The sequence below is a fragment of the Scyliorhinus torazame genome, chromosome 5 (assembly GCF_047496885.1).
Source record: "Scyliorhinus torazame isolate Kashiwa2021f chromosome 5, sScyTor2.1, whole genome shotgun sequence".
In the NCBI taxonomy this organism is placed as follows: domain Eukaryota; kingdom Metazoa; phylum Chordata; class Chondrichthyes; order Carcharhiniformes; family Scyliorhinidae; genus Scyliorhinus; species Scyliorhinus torazame.
Genome location: NC_092711.1, coordinates 67403654 through 67418536, shown reverse-complemented (window position 1 = coordinate 67418536; position 14883 = coordinate 67403654). Strand labels below are relative to the sequence as shown.

Below are 14883 nucleotides of genomic sequence, written 5' to 3'. Positions count from 1 at the left end.
ACACTTCATTCACTCTCTCCGCTCCCCGCTCCGTCTCTCCATCTTCGTCTCTCACCCCCCCTATTTCCCTCGCTGCTCCCCTTTTCCTCAATTGGTGTGCCAGCAATCTGCTCGCCTTCTCTCCATATTCATACTGTACACCCTGCGCCTTCCTCCATTGTGCCTCTGCAGTGCCTGTGGTCAGCAAGTCAAATTCCACATGCAGCCTTTGCCTTTCCCTGTACAATCCCTCCTCCGGTGCTTCCGCATACTGTCTGTCCACCCTCAAAAGTTCTTGCAACAACCGCTCCCGTTCCTTACTCTCCTGCTTCCCTTTATGTGTCCTTATTGATATCAGCTCCCCCCTAACCACCGCCTTCAACGCCTCCCAGACCACTCCCACCTGAACCTCCCCATTGTCATTGAGTTCCAAGTACTTTTCAATGCATCCCCTCACCCTTAAGCACACCCCCTCATCCGCCATTAGTCCCATATCCATTCTCCAGGGTGGACGCCCTCTTGTTTCCTCCCCTATCTCCAAGTCTACCCAGTGTGGGGCATGATCCGAAATGGCTATAGCCGTATATTCCGTTCCCCTCACCCTCGGGATCAATGCCCTACCCAACACAAAAAAGTCTATGCGTGAATAGACTTTATGGACATAGGAGAAAAACGAGAACTCCTTACTCCTAGGTCTACTGAATCTCCACGGGTCCACCCCTCCCATCTGCTCCATAAAATCCTTAAGCACCTTGGCTGCTGCCGGCCTCCTACCAGTCCTGGACTTCGACCTATCCAGCCTTGGTTCCAACACCGTGTTAAAGTCTCCCCCCATTATCAGCTTTCCGGTCTCTAGGTCTGGGATGCGTCCTAGCATTCGCCTCATAAAATTGGCATCGTCCCAATTCGGGGCATACACGTTTACCAACACCACCATCTCTCCCTGTAATTTGCCACTCACCATCACGTATCTGCCCCCGTTATCCGCCACTATAGTCTTTGCCTCGAACATTACCCGCTTCCCCACTAATATAGCCACCCCCCTGTTTTTCGCATCCAGCCCCGAATGGAACACCTGCCCTACCCATCCTTTGCGCAACCTAACCTGATCTATCAGTTTCAGGTGCGTTTCCTGTAACATGACCACATCTGCTTTAAGTTTCTTAAGGTGTGCGAGTACTCGTGCCCTCTTTATCGGCCCGTTAAGCCCCCTCACGTTCCACGTGATCAGCCGAGTTGGGGGGCTTCCCACCCACCCCCCCTTGCCGGTTAGCCATCATCTTTTTCCAGCTTCTCGCCCAGTTCCCACGCGGCTGTATTTCTCCCAGACGGTGCCCCCCCGCCCATCCTTTCCCGCACCCACTCCCCCCTTTCCCCAGCAGCAGCAACCCAGTAATTCCCCCCTCCCCCCCCACCCGCTAGACCCCCCGCTAGCGTAATTACTCCCCCCATGTTGCTCCCAGAAGTCAGCAAACTCTGGCTGACCTCGGCTTCCCCCCGTGATCACGGCTCGCCCCGTGCGGCGCCCCCTCCTTCCTGCTTCTCTATTCCCGCCATAATTATCATAGCGCGGGAACCAAGCCCACGCCTCTCCCTCGGCCCCGCCTCCCATGGCCAACGCCCCATCTCCTCTCCCTCCCCACCTCCCCCCATCACCACCTGTGGGAGAAAGAAAAGTTACCATACCGCAGGATTAATCATACAATCCCTCTTCGCCCCCCCCCCCCACTCGTCCCACCACTTTGTCCAAACGTTCATTTTCGTAGTCCAATCATTCCAATTTTTCTTCTACAATAAAAGTCCACGCTTCATCCGCCGTCTCAAAGTAGTGGTGCCTCCCTTGATATGTGACCCACAGTCTTGCCGGTTGCAGCGTTCCGAATTTTATCTTCTTTTTATGAAGCACCGCCTTGGCCCGATTAAAGCTCGCCCTCCTTCTCGCCACCTCCGCACTCCAATCTTGATAGACGCGGATCACCGCGTTCTCCCATTTACTACACCGAGTTTTCTTCGCCCATCTAAGGACCATTTCTCTATCCTTAAAACGGAGAAATCTCACCACTATGGCTCTGGGAGCTTCTCCTGCTCTCGGTCCTCGCACCATAACTCGGTATGCTCCCTCCACCTCCAACGGACCCGTCGGGGCCTCCACTCCCATTAACGAGTGCAGCATCGTGCTCACATATGCCCCGACGTCCGCCCCCTCCACACCTTCAGGAAGGCCAAGAATCCTCAAGTTGTTCCTCCTTGCGTTATTTTCCAGTGCCTCCAACCTCTCCACAGATCGTTTCTGGTGTGCCTCCTGTATCTCCGACTTCACCACCAGGCCCTGTATGTCGTTTTCATTCTCTGCTGCTTTCGCCTTCACGACCCGAAGCTCCTGCTCCTGGGTCTTTTGTTCCTCTTTCAGCCCTTCAATCGCCTGTAAAATCGGGGCCAACAACTCTTTCTTCATTTCCTTTTTTATCTCCTCCACGCAGCGTTTCAAAAACTCTTGTTGTTCAGGGCCCCATATGAAACTGCCACCTTCCGACGCCATCTTGGTTTCTGCTTGCCTTCCTTGCCGTTGTTCCAAAGGATCCGCTGCAATCCAGCCACTTTCCTCTCCTTTTTCCATCCGTGTCCAGGGGGAACACCCTTCTGGTTTACCGCACGGTGTTTTCAGCCGTTAAAATTGCCGTTGGGGCTCCTATCAAGAGCCCAAAAGTCCGTTTCACAGGGAGCTGCCGAAACGTGCGACTCAGCTGGTCATCGCCGCACCCGGATGTCTCTCATACAATAATTTTAACCTCAACTCCATATTCCTGCCGACCCCGATAACCTTTCACCCCCTTGCTTATCGAGAATCTATCCATCTCTGACTTAAAAATATTCAAGGACTCGACTTCCACTGCGTTTTAAGGACGCAAGATCTAAGTCATAGAATCCCCACAGTGCAGAAGGAGCCCAAGTCAGCACCAACCCCCCGAAACCCCCCCCCATCCCACCCTGCCCCATCCTCACATCCCACCCAACGTGCACATTCTTGGAGATGAAGAGGCAATTTAGCACCTAACCTGTAAATCTTTGGACTGTGGGAGGAAACCGGAGCACCCGGAAGAAACCCACACAGACACAGGGAGAACGTGCAAACTGCACAGTCATCCAGGGTCAGGCATGAACCTGGGTCCCTGGTGCTGTGATGCAGCAGCGCTAACCACTGTGCCACCCCCTCTTTTACAACCCTCGAGCGAAAAAAAAATCCTTATCCCCATCTGAAATGGGTGACCCCTCACTTTCCAACAGTGACCCCCTTGTTCCAGATTCTCCCACAAGAGGAAACATCCTCTCCACATCCACCCTGTCAAGACCCCTCAGCATCTTATATCGTTCAATCCAGGTTTTACTCAAAACTTTGAATCTGTGTCCCTAGTGCTTGTACGACCAGTGAATGGAAACAAAGTGTCTTTGTCCACCCGATGGAAACCTGGCGTAATCTTGTGTCCCTGAATCAAATCTCCCCTCAACCTCCTTTGCTGGAACCATTCTGGTAAACCTCCTCTGCGCCTTCTCCAAGAACCTTCAGATCCTTCCTGAAGAGTGGTGACCAGAGCTTTATAAAGATTCATAGAATAGAATTAGAACCATAGAATTCCTACAGTGCAGAAGGGGGCCATTCGGCCCATCAAGTGTGCACCGATTCACTGAAAGGGCACCCTGCCTAGGCCCACACCCCTACCCTGTCCCTGTAACCCCATAGCCCCACCGAACCTGCACATCCCTGGACACTAAGGGGCAATTTATCAAGGCCAATCCATCTAACTTGCCCAAACAGCCTCCCCAAACAGGCGCCGGAATGTGGCGACTAGGGGCTTTGGGGCTGGTATAGTGGGCTAAGACAGCTGGCTTGCAATGCAGAACAAGACCAGCAGCGCAGGTTCAAGTCCCGTATCGGCCTCCCCGAACAGGCGCCGGAATGTGGCGACTAGGGGCTTTTCACAGTAACTTAATTGAAGCCTACTTGTGACAATAAGTGATTATTATTATCATTAATTTTTGGTCTGTTGGAGGAATCCTGAGCACCGGGTGGAGACCCACGCAGACACTGGGAGAAAGTGCAAACTCCACACAGACAATCATCAAGGCCAGAATTGAACCCGAGTCCTTGGCGCTGTGAGGCAGCAGTGCTAATTACTGTGCCACCGGAAGCATAGTTTCTGTGTCAGTTATGAAGCTCAAGGTCGAATTTGCTTTGCCAACTACTCTCTTAATATGTCTTGTAGATATACAAAATCCCTCTTCACCTCTTCCCCTCTCCTCCCAAAGAGGCCAGTTGGGTTTTTACAACAATCCAGCAGTTTTCATGGTCCCTTTTCCCAGTGCCGGCCCCACAAATGACCAGATTCATTCAGCTCAATTTTACAACCTGCCTTTGTGTTTCTGTGGGTTCTCTCTCACTTTCAATCAGTTTCACAGGGTGTTCGAAGGTGAGACTTCAAGATCCGTAAACACAAACCAAGCTTCACATCAGGGTCTGACAGAGTCCTCAATTTATCATTGCTGAATATCATGAGATTTTGAACATGGAAGGAAAAAGCACCGTTCACAGTGGGGAGAAACCATACTCGTGTTGTGTGTGTGGACGAGGATTCAGTCGATCATCAGGCCTCACAAGACACAAATGCAGTCACACTGAGGAGAAACCGTGGAAATGTGGGAAAGGATTCACTTCCCCATCCAAGCTGGAAACTCATCGACGCAGTCACACTGGGGAGAGACCATTCACCTGCTCCAAGTGTGGGAAGGGATTCACTCAGCCATCCGCTCTGTCCACACACCAGCGACTTCACTCCAGGGAGAGACCATTCACCTGTTCCACATGTGGGAAAGGTTTTACTATTTCAGCCCACTTGCTGAGTCACCAGCTAGTTCACACTGATGAGAAACCGTTTCAATGTCCAGACTGCGGGAGGTGCTATAAAAGTTCTGGGGATCTGATGTGCCATCAACGTGTTCACACTGATGAGAGACCATTCAGGTGCTCTCAGTGTGGGACTGGGTTCAGACGATCATCTAACCTCACTGTACATCAGCGAACACACACAGTGGAGAGGCCATTCGTCTGCACCAAGTGTGGGAAGAGATTCACTCAGTCATCCGACCTGCAGAAGCATCAGCGAATTCACTGGGGAGAGACCGTTTCAATGTCCAGACTGCGAGAAGTGCTTTAAACGTTTTGGGGAACTGTTACAACATCAACGTGTTCACACTGACGAGAGACAGTTTAGGTGCTCTCATTGTGGGACTGGGTTCAGACAATCATCTCACCTCACTGCACATCAGCGAATTCACACTGGGGAGAGACCATTCACCTGCTCCTGGTGTGGGAAGGGATTCACTCAGTCATCCGCCTTGCAGAAGCACCAGCGAGTTCACACTGGGGAGAGACCGTTCACCTGTTCCAAGTGTAGGAAGGGATTCGCCACTTCATCCCTCCTGCTGAAACACCAACGAGGCCACAAATAACGATAGTGATTGGATTTTGATGTTCCTCACATTCAGGACTGAACCATGTTCATTTGGGTCTCTTTCTGCTGATAACAAAATCCAGCCCATTTACAGGGGCTAATATTCTGGCTAAAAGTCAAATAAATTAGATTTGTGTGACACACGCAGAGTGCTGAAACTTTTTAATTACTCTGACACAAGTTAGTTCCTTTTGAAGTAATCTCGCTCTCCCGTCTCTTCCATCTTCACCTCCAACAAGAAGTGTGAGGAGCTTCTTTGTGACTGAGATTGAGTAAATCTGATCAGCCGCCTCTGCTGATTCCCTCCCTTCCACGAGCCCACCAGACCAAACTGTCTCTAAATTTCATCCTTTCCCGAGCCCTGAACCCACATCTTTCTCTAGTTTCTCTCTCATCTCCTCTCATGCCCTCTCAGAGCTCATCTTGTCCATGAGAACCAGCTCCTGCTCCATCAACCCTATTCCCACTGAGCTACTGATCAGCCAACTACCCTGTGTCCCAGGATATTGTCAACATTTCTCTCTCTTCAGGTACTGTCCCTCTGTCCTTCAAATCTGCCATCATCACCCCCTCCTCAATAAAACAAACCCTTGACCCTGCCATCCTTACAAATTACTGCCCCATCTTCAGCCTCCCTCTCCTCCCAAACTCTTTGAACATGTTGTCCCTCCCAAATCCTTGCCCATCTTTTCCAGAACTCCATGTTTGAATCCCTTCAATCAGGTCTCTGCCCTGTCACAGTGAAATACAAGAGACAAACAGAATCTTACCCGGAGAGAAAGACAGACAATCCGGGAGCTCCGATCCAACACGGATATGTTCATAAGACCAGAAGCAAGGGTAGCAGCACAGTCATTATCGAGAGACAACAATACCTGCTGTAGACAGACAGACAACTAAACAACACTAATCACAACACCAAGCTACCTAGACAAATATACCCGAGACAGGAAGGAGAATTGGAGACGGACTGGAAGAACTCAAAGACTCCAGACATATTAACCAAAGAAAACAGGTAGAACCAAGGAAGTTCTACCTGCTTCCTAAAATACCCAAACACATGGGACAGTACCAGGGAAATACCACCAGACAGACCCACCGGGCCAAGACTGTGGGAGAGAAAATCCAACAGAATCATAGAATTTACAGTGCAGAAAGAGGCCATTTGGCCCATTTAGCCTGTACCGGCCCTCAGAAAGAGTACCCTACTTAAGCCCATCCCAGTAACTCACCTAACCTTTATTTGGACACCAAGGGGCCAATCGACCTTAACTCTTTGGACGGTGGGAGAAAACTGGAGCACCCAGAGGGAACGCACACAGACACGGGGAAAATGTGCAAACTTTACCCAGTCACTCAAGGCTGAAATTGCTGAAACATCAACACACTGCTCCTGGTGGTTGATGGTATAGTGGTTCAATAAATATAATCAGTGGATTAAAAAGGTGTGTAATATATAGTAAAACAGAAAATGCGACATTAACTCAACAGGTCTGGTAGTATCATCGAATCCTTAAAGTGCAGAAGGAGGCCATTCGGTCCATTGCGTTTGCACCAACCCTACAAAAGAGCGTCCCACCCAGGTGCACTTCCCCCACCCTCTCCCCATAACCCCACTTCACCTTTGGACACTAAGGAGCAATTTAGCATAGCCAATCCACCAAGCCTACACATTCTCGTGGGAGAAAACTGGAGCACCCAGAGAGAACCACACAGACACGGGAAGAATGTGCAAACAGTCATCCAAGGCCGGAATTGAACCCTGGTCACTGGAGCTGTGAGGCAGCAGTGCTAATCGTTGTGCCACATCTGTGATGAGAGAAACAGAGTTAATGTTTGTTGTTGCTTGTAACAGTTCTGTAGAAGGATCAATGGATTCTAAAAAAGTCCATTGAAGTCGAAATAAGACATTTTTGTCCATTGAAGCGTTTTGACACAGGAACAAGTTTCACTCTGTGTGAAGCTCCAGTTTCATTCACACAGCCCGCAGTCTGATTGGCTGAAGGACCAGAATCCATCCCGTCCTCCCAATCTTCCTGTTGGTCATCCCCTCTCAGACAGGAAATGAGGTCGTGGAACCCGTGCGCACGTGGCTAATGGGAAGAACTCAAAATGATGCAGTCTCAGCCAATGAGGGAGACTTGAGAGCAGCCACGCCCCTCATTCACTCCAATTAGGTGGAGGTCCTGCAGTCCCACCTCCTCTTCCTATTGGTGCAAAGCTACCGTCAATCACTCGCCGGGTATTGTGATGTGGAGCATGCGCAGTGCGGCTCATGCCCAGGGACAGGCGCTTGTTTGTCTCATCTTCAGGCCATGATGTTGGGTGGGGTTACTGGATTATGGGGATAGGGTGGAGATGTGGACCTTGGGTAGGGTGCTCGTTCCAAGAGCCGGTGCAGACTCGATGGGCCGAATGGCCTCCTTCTGCACTGTACATTCTATGAAATGTGGAGATGTAGGCGTTGCACTGGGGTGGGCACAGTAAGCAGTTTTGCAACACCAGATTAAAGTCCAACAGGTTTATTTAGAATCACTAGCTTTTGGAGCTCAGCTGAGGAAGGAGCTATGCTCTGAATGCTCGTGATTCGAAACAAATCTGTTGGACTTTAACCTGGTGTTGTAAGACTTCTCACTGTGCCCACCCCAGTGCAACACCTGCATCTCCACGTCCTGGTGTTTAGTAAATTACAGCATAATTTAATCAAAGACAGAGAGGAGTGATTTCTGCTGACTGGGGAGTAAGGACTTGGGACATTGCCTAAAAATTGTAGCCAGGTCACAGAACTCAGTGTGAAATGAGGAAACACTTGTTGACACAAAATCTGGGACACATTTGGAATTCTCTCTCATAAATGACAATTCCTGTGGCAATCCCTGGTGAATCCCCTATCTTTCATAGAATTTACCGTGCAGATGGAGGCCATTCGGCCCATGGAGTCTGCACCAGCTCTTGGAAAGAGCACCCTACCCAAGGTCCACATCTCCACCCTATCCCCATAACCCAGTAAACCCACCCAACACTAAGGACAATTTTTGACACTAAGGACAATTTTAGCATGGCCAATCCATCTAACCTGCACATCTTTGGACTGTGGGAGGAAACCCACGCAGACACCGGGAGGATGTGCAGACTCCACACAGACAGTGACCCAAGCCGGAATCAAAACTGGGACCCTGGAGCTGTGCAGTAATTGTGCTATCCACAATGCTGCCATGCTGCCCCCTTATTTGTTGCCGATCCCGAATTGCTCTTGAACTGAATGGCTTGCTGGTCTATTTCAGAGGGCAGATTTACTGCTGTGGCTCTGGAGTCACATGTAGGTCAGACCAGGTAGGGTTGGCAGATTTCTTAAAGGCCATTAGTGAACCAGATCAGTTTAAACACAACCTGTGATAGCTGCATGGTCACCATTACTGATTTGAGTTTTCACTGTTTTATGAATTGAATGTAGTTGTTTGGTAACCGGGAATATTCCACTAGCTCCTCAGACCATTACCCTAGGGGACTCAGTAATACCCACCCAGGGACATTCCCACTCCACCACCATCTCATCCCTGGCTCCCAACCTCCTGCTTTGTTCACAATCCCCGCCGCCCCCCCCCCGCCGCTGCCCCCCCCGCCGCCGCCGCCCCCCCCCGCCGCCGCCCCCCCCGCCGCCGCCCCCCCCCCCGCCACCGCCCCCCCCCGCCACCGCCCCCCCCGCCGCCGCCCCCCCCCCGCCGCCGCCCCCCCCCGCCGCCGCCGCCCCCCCCCCGCCGCCGCCACCCCCCCCCGCCGCCGCCCTCCCCCCCCCCCCCCCCCCCGCCGCCGCCGCCGTGGTGTGTGTATGGACAAGGCTTCAACTGATCATCGAACCTGGAGAGGCAAAAGGACACCGGCACCATGGAGAAATGTGGGGATTGTGGGAAGGGATTCAATTACCCATCCCATCTCGAAACTCATCGACCCAGTCACACGGGAGAGGCCGTTCACCTGCTCCGTGTCTGGAAAAGATTTCATTCAGTCACAACACCTGCAGTCACACCAGCGTGCTCACTCCAATAAGAGACCTTTAGAATGTTCTGACTGTGGGAAGAGCTTCAAAAGCAGAAAGAACCTGATGCAACCCTCACACTCACACTGGAGAGAGGCCGTTCACCTGCTCCATGTGTGGGAAAGGATTCACTCAGTCATCCACCCTGATCAGGCACCAGCAGACTCACACTGGAAAAAGGCCATTCACCTGCTCTGTGTGTGGGAGGAGATTCATTCAGTCATCCACCCTGCTGAGGCACCAGCGGGTTCACACTGGGGAGAGGCCATTCACCTGCTCGGTGTGTGGGAAGGGATTGACTCGGTTAAGCACCCTCGCTGCACATCAACGTGTTCACATTGATAAATGACCTCTTGTTATGAATGTGAGAAGTACAAGTGAGGTGCAGACACACCAACGCACTTGCGTTGGGGAGAGGCTGGTCACCTCTGTGTGTGAAAAGGGTTCACTCAGCCACAGCACCTATTGTGAGAGCGGTGAGTTTACATGTGATTGCAGGGGTGGGATTCTGCTGTTCATCACTTTTATTGTTTGTTTCTGCTGAGAGTAAACTCCAGCCCCATCTTGGAGGTTATTGAAATTTTAGATGAAGACATTCGCTCTGTGTCTGCGTGGGGCTCACCCCCACAACCAAAGATGTGCAGGGTAGGTGGACTGGCCACGCTAAATTACCCTTAATTGGAAAAAAATGAGTTGGGTACTTTAAATCTATTTCTTTTTAATTCTAGATGAATGTCAGCTTGGTCAGCTGTTGAGCAAATACACAGTGTTATGTTCCATTTTTCTCCAATGTAAGAGGAGATTAATTGATGTCCTGTTGCGGACTGCTTCATTTTTGGGCACTTTTCTCTTTTCTAATCCTACATTATTTCAGATCTCACAGCTTCAGTCACTCTTGTGGACAATTCCCAGCTCTCCATATCTTGCAGACTGATGATAATCATAATCTTTATTATTGTCACAAGTAGGCTTACATTAACACTGCAATGAAGTTACTGTGAAAAGCCCTGAGTCGCCACATTCCGGCACCTGCTCAGGTACACTGAGCGAGAATTCAGAATGTCCAATTCACCGAACAGCATGTCTTTCGGGACTTGTGGGAGGAAGCAAGTGCACCCGGAGGAAGCCCACACAGACACGGGGAGAACGTGCAGATTCCGCACAGTGACCCAAGCCGGGAATCAAACCTGGGACACTGACGTTGTGAAGCAGCAGTGCTAACCACTGTCCTACCATGCCGCTCATGAGACTGTGTTACACTGTCAGTGTGCTCCTGTACTGCTCTGTATTTAACAGGAGCCTGCAGGCTGATGAGACTGTGTTACACTGTCAGTGTGCTCCTGTACTGCTCTGTATTTAACAGGAGTCTGCAGACTGATGAGACTGTGTTACACTGTCAGTGTGCTCCTGTACTGCTCTGTATTTAACAGGAGCCTGCAGACTGATGAGACTGTGTTACACTGTCAGTGTGCTCCTGTACTGCTCTGTATTTAACAGGAGCCTGCAAACTGATGAGACTCTGTTGCACTGTCAGTGTGCTCCTGTACTGCTCTGTATTTAACAGGAGTCTGCAGACTGATGAGACTGTGTTACACTGTCAGTGTGCTCCTGTACTGCTCTGTATTTTGCCTGTAATAGAAAATGACTGAATTTCTGTTCCAGTGGAACCTTTGCTGTTCTGAAATGTGGGTGAATATTTTTGTGCCTCACATCCTTGCTCATATTGCTGCAGTTGGGTGGAAGGGGATGTGTAAAGAGCTGGTCTCTGTGTGGAAATGTGAACCAAGGAAATGATATCTGTGTGTGTGACAGAAACACAGCCTTGTACTCACACTCAGAACAAAGATATCCTTATGGTGAGGGTTTGAAAGGGTCAGATCACAAATGTAGTGAAAAAGTTAAATATAAGTATCATCAGTGTAGCTGCAGCTTGTTAGATCAGAGCTGAGAAATGGGAGCTCTGAATCTCTATTATCTCTGTTTCCCAGAACAAGTAACTCTACTCTCTCTGTATTATTGCAGAACTGTTAATAAAGTCAGTAACAGACAATCTGTTGTTGGGAGTTTGATTCTCTGGTCTCTGAACCACAAGATTCAATGGTTAAAGTCAACAAGATGAACAAGGAAAGAGATCAGGGCCCAAAACTCCAGCTGGATATTCACAGGAGAAAGTCTGTTATCAAACACCTCGAATGGACAGAAAAGAGAAAAATCCCAACTGTCAGAAATTCTCAAATCATTTGTAAATTTCTTTCAAATGTTGACAGGTTCCTGCAGTCAGTTTCCATTCAATTGAAATTAATGAAAGATGAGAGACTGGGTTGGAAGCAGAGCTGGGCCCACTTGTACTGGGACCCCAAAGCCAGACATCACTTACTCTGACACAGCAAATCCAGGGACCACTCACACTGAGACAGCAAATCCAGGGTCCATTTACACTGAGACACCAAATCCAAGGGCCACTTACACCGAGACACCAAATCCAGGGACCACGTACGCCGAGACACCAAATCCAGGGACCACTTACGCCGAGACACCAAATGCAGGGACCACTTACACCGAGACACCAAATCCAGGGCCCACTTACGCCGAGACACCAAATCCAGGTGCGGCTTACGCCGAGACACCAAATCCAGGTAACATTTACATTTTGAAGTTGACTTATGGGTACAGATTGTTTGCAATAAATCCCCAACTTTCAATTAAATCAGGTTATACAAGATTTAACTATCTGACAGAATGATCACTTTAAATGGTAAATTCAAAATATTTTTAAACCATTAAAAGGTAACACGTTGGGGGCAGCATGATGGCACAGTGGTTAGCACTGCTGCCTCATGACGCCGAGGACCTGGGTTCGATCCCGGCCCCGGGTCACTGTCCGTCTGGAGTTTGCACATTCTCCCCGTGTCTGCGTGGGTCTCACCCCCACAATCCAAAAATCTGTGCAGGGTAGGTGAATTGGCCACAGTAAATTGCCCCTTAATTGGAAAAAAATAATTCCGTACGCTAAATTTTTTTTTTTAAAAGGGTTACAAGTTGAAAGATAAAAAACAAAGTTGAATGAACAGTAATTGACAGAGAAGTTTATCTTTAACAATTAAACAGACTTCTTACAACTTTCCTCAGTTGAGCAGACGAAAGACATGAAGTAATAATCCCAAAATGTTGTAACATGTTAACAAAATGGTTCATCAAAACATTAGTTTTATCCCCTCAGCTCAATTTTTCTAATCTCTAATTAGCCAATGTGTCAAACAATAATTGGTTAACTTAATGGTCTGCTGATTTATATTTGGCCTGACATCTACTCGTGTACAAAATGGCATTTTAACCTTTCATGACAATGACTCTGAAGTGAATTAACCTGAAAATAGTTGGGTTACGTTAAAACCATTGATTTGAAAACTACCAACACAGCGGAGTGAAGTGATTCGAGCTCTGTGACCAGGCTGCCGGTACAGATGGCAATGGGCGGCCATGTAGAGTTGACAAGAGACTCTGTGAAATATCAATTTAGTATTGAACTGAAAGTTCATAATTTTGTGAATGAGTTCTTGGTGATTCTTAAGAAAAAATCCTTCATGGGATGTGGGTGTCGCTGGCTAGGTCAGCATTTATTGTCCATCCCTAATTGCCCTTGAAAAGATGGTGGTGAGCTGCCTTCCTGAGCCGCTGCAGTCCAACCATGTTAGGAAGGGAATTCCAAGGTTTTGATCCAGCTGCAGTGAAGGAATGTCGATATAATTCCAAGTGGAGATGGTGAGTGACTTGGAGGTGAACTTCCAGGTGGAGGCGTTCTTGAACGAAAGGAAAAGATCACAGACGATGCTTTCAAAAAGGGACATCACAGCCCCAAAGATCAGTGACATGTCTGAAGGTATTTAAATGCCAGCCATTTATACGATTTGTTAACATCAGCAGGAGCAAACCAAATATTATCAGACTAACAATCCTGGCTGTGATTAACACCAGCGAAACTAATGAATCCAACCCCTGCAGTTACTTATGAACTCGCTGGTGTGTCAGCAGGTTAGATGGCTGAGTGAATCCCTTCCCACACACTGAGCAGGTGAACGGCCTTTCCCCAGTGTGAGTGCGTTGGCGTATCACTAGGTTAAAGGACTTGGTGAATCCCTTCCCACAGTCGGAACAGGTGAATGGCCTCTCCCCTGTGTGAGTTCGCTGGTGTATCAGCAGGTTCGATGGGTGAGTGTATTCCTTACCACACACAGAGCAGGTGAATGGTTTCTTCCCAGAGTGAACCCGTTGATGTGCAATGAGATTGGATGAAGACCTGAACCTCTTTCCACAGGAGGTGCAGCTGAACGGCCTCTCTTCGGTGTGGGTTTGTTGGTGTGACTGGAAGCAGGATAACTGAGTAAATCCCTTTCCACACACAGAGCAAGTAAATGGTTTCTCTCCAGTGTGAATGCGTCGGTGGTTTTCCAGCAAGGATGGATAATTGAATACTTTACCACAATCTTCACATTTCCATGGTTTCTCCATGGTACTCATGTCCGTGTGTCTCTCCAGGTTGGAGATCAGTTGAAGCTTCGAAGACACACAGAACACGTGTACAGTTTCTCCCCACTGTGAATGGTGATGTTTTTTCAGACTGCGTACCTGGTTAAAGCTCTTTCCACAGTCACTTCACAGGAACACTCACACCCGGGTGTTATGTGCGTCTCGCCGCTTTTCCAGTCACTGATGCTTGAAATCTTTTCCCAGAGACAGAACAGACAAACATTTCACCTTCCACGTTCAAATTTTGATGATGTTGAGGTTGTAATGGATTGAGTGATTCTGTGAGAGCTCGATGTGAAGTTTGTTTTGAGTTTTCTGTCGGCCAATCCTCCACTTCCAATATCCTGTAAAAAGAGTTTACAAAGGTCATCACTGTCAGTCCAGGATATAAATTCTGAACAGACAATTCTAGTTTATCTGGAACATCTTTTCTCTCTTGTTCCCCCAAAGCTGTAAATCCCCGTCCCCCACACACTCCCTGGGCTGAAATCCAAACCCATCTCACCATCTGCACCATTTCTTTCCTCCACTCCGTTTTCTCCCTCCCTCTCCTCTGCCTGGGTTCAGTTCGCCAGGTCCTGTCTGCAGACTGATAATAAAATCAATGGGTCTTATTGGGGGTTTGGGGCCTCCAGCGGGTGTTTGTGCATCGTCCCCGCCCACCTGCCAGGGTTTCCTTCCTTGCCGGAGATCAGAGTCCTCATTGATTTGAGTGCAAAGTGTGAGCACATATTTCTTGTCCCCCTCCCCTGTCCTGTGATGTGAACCATCCTCCAGTGTCTGAAGCAGGATGGTGCCCATTAACCTGGGCCTGTTCCCGGGAGGGAGGGAGAA

General features: G+C 49.2%; 2 protein-coding genes and 1 long non-coding RNA gene across 7 annotated transcripts in view; 1 reads left to right on the top strand and 2 right to left on the bottom strand.

Moving 5' to 3' along the window:
• LOC140418221 (uncharacterized) overlaps positions 1–6285 on the bottom strand; it is a 36349-nt gene extending 30064 nt beyond the window's left edge. For both annotated transcript variants that reach the window (XR_011944846.1, XR_011944847.1), the window contains exon 1: positions 6257–6285. This is a non-coding gene — a long non-coding RNA (uncharacterized lncRNA). The remainder of the gene's footprint in view (positions 1–6256) is intronic.
• LOC140418211 (uncharacterized) overlaps positions 1–14883 on the top strand; it is a 280919-nt gene that overhangs the window by 200391 nt on the left and 65645 nt on the right. Inside the window, exon 3 of one of the 2 annotated variants that reach the window (XR_011944835.1) lies at positions 4427–4670. The exons of the other annotated variant lie outside the window; for it this stretch is intronic. The gene's annotated coding sequence lies outside the window, so the exon portion shown is untranslated. Of the gene's footprint in view, positions 1–4426; positions 4671–14883 lie in introns of those variants that run through there. 2 annotated transcript variants of the gene reach the window in all.
• LOC140418206 (uncharacterized) overlaps positions 12589–14883 on the bottom strand; it is a 387895-nt gene continuing 385600 nt past the window's right edge. For all 3 annotated transcript variants that reach the window (XR_011944823.1, XR_011944825.1, XR_011944830.1), the window contains one exon: positions 12589–14393. The gene's annotated coding sequence lies outside the window, so the exon portion shown is untranslated. The remainder of the gene's footprint in view (positions 14394–14883) is intronic.